The following is a 1951-nucleotide window of genomic DNA, read 5'->3' as shown; positions in this document are numbered from 1 at the left end:
CCCGAGTGTGCTGCACCACCGTGTGACAGTAGGTCGTTAGTTGCTGTGGAGTCTGTTCCGACTCACAGGGACCCCGTCTACGCAGAGCAGAACTGCTCCATAGGGTTGTCAAGGCTGTGAGCTCTCAGAGCAGATTGCTAGGCTTGTCTTTTGGGGAACCTCTGGGTGGCTTTGAATCACCAGCCTTTTGGCTTGTAGTCACACACTTAACTACTTGTGCCACCCAGGGAGCTTGACATTATATTTCATTTATTTATTGCTGACACCCAAAGAAGTTATGGTCCATGTGCGTCAGATGTATGTTTTCTTCAGTGCTATATCTGCTTTGCCCATGTGAAGTAGGCTCTGTGTTAGTATTACTTAAGTCAGTTTTAATAAATGAAAGAGCCAGCTGTAAGGGCCCAAAGGGAAGCAGTCTTGTCTGAGACATGGGGCTTTGCCAGGAGAAGGAGATCCAGGTTGTCTGAATTGAATAGGATGTTTCCATTGTCTCCTCTCCCTACTGCCCAGCAGGACTCAGATCATTCATGTAATTGAGGATTAACAGCCAGAATAACAAGAAGACTGTAGGCACATGAACAAAAATGTAGTTGTCAGGAATTTAGTGTTAGGTACATTGACCTGCGTTCTGACCCTGGCTCAGCAACATACCATTTGGGCAGTATTGAGCATGTGATTAATTGATTGTAACGTTCCTTGGCTATAACCTGTTTGAAGCAATACCTGCTTAGGAGAGGCATGAGGAATAAATGAGCTAGTGTGCCGAAAGCTTTTTGCAGATCCCTTAAGATATTGTAGTTGCTCAATAAATGCAACATTTTTATCATTAATATATTGTAGGACTGGAAGTTAGGGTTTTTGATGGCTTTAAAATATGTAACCTGGCCCACTGCAGTGGAGGAGACTTTTGAATGTGGCACTGGATCAAAGTTTGCTGTGACACTATCATACCAGGATTGATTAGAGATGACCTTGACAGCGCTGTTCACCCCACAGCCTATCTGTTCTACAGCTGCTGGCTCTTCAGTAAAATGTTCGCATCCGAAGTGCAGTGTAGCCGCCTTTTGTCCCCTCACTACATGTGGGAGGCAAAGGGTTGATGCTGTGTCACAGAGGCCAGTCCTGCAGCCTAGAGGATGCCAGTGTTCAGGGTTCAGGTAGTCATGCGTGTGCGCCTTCCAAAGGCTGCACATGTGAGAAAATTTTGGAATGGAGCATCTAGAGAGTTGGTATGTAAGACTCTGTTTTCTAGGATGCACGAGCATTAACAGCTAAATTCCCTGCACTTCAGTGAACTTACTAGAAAATATGAATCTTAACCTCTTGTTCAGTCAGCAAACACAAGGACATGCTATTCTTGTTCTTCAGAGATTGGGCTCTTTGTCATCTTATAACATTAGTATGTGTTTGTGTGAGTGTCTTTTGAGGGGAGCATTCATAATAATTGCTGTACAGTAGCTTTGGTTCTCAGTGTTTGAAAATTGTGATGATATCTGGATTCTCTTGTTTCCTGTCTCTCACCTGAGCTCTGTTTACCTTTTCAGTACCCTTGTGTTCTCCATGAAGGGACAGAGTATGTGACAACGCAGCTGTAGAGTTATTGAAAAGTAGATGACAGACGTGTAAAAATTTGTAATTCCCCAAAATAATACTGTCTTTTCAGCAGGTGGTTCTGTCAGCTCCCGATCACCTGGAGTTCTTTAAGAAAACCTCAGGGCCTTGAGTTGCCAGTTTGTGCAGGCCGCTGAGCCTCCCTGCAGTGTTTCCCAGTTGTTAATATCTCATCCTGCTTTCACTCTGTGCTTCATGTTTTGTTAAATATTCTGGTGGGTCCTGTGCAAGGAGGTGAACTTTTTTTTTCCGCAGAAGGAAGAGATGATCCGAGTGTAGAAATAAGACTTTCACTGCAAAGCTTTTCTGTAATTTATGCTATGTGTTCTGACTGTTCTAG

At 43.8% G+C, this 1951-nt stretch overlaps 1 protein-coding gene across 3 annotated transcripts in view; it reads left to right on the top strand.

The window, feature by feature from the left end:
- The window catches only part of LOC101347396 (zinc finger protein 791-like), a 38029-nt gene that overhangs the window by 30802 nt on the left and 5276 nt on the right, over positions 1 to 1951 (top strand). The window lies entirely within an intron of this gene.

This window comes from Trichechus manatus, unplaced genomic scaffold (genome assembly GCF_000243295.1).
Source record: "Trichechus manatus latirostris isolate Lorelei unplaced genomic scaffold, TriManLat1.0 scaffold00344, whole genome shotgun sequence".
NCBI classification, from domain to species: domain Eukaryota; kingdom Metazoa; phylum Chordata; class Mammalia; order Sirenia; family Trichechidae; genus Trichechus; species Trichechus manatus.
Note: the sequence above shows the minus strand (reverse complement) of the source record. Positions and strands in the feature narration are given on the sequence as shown.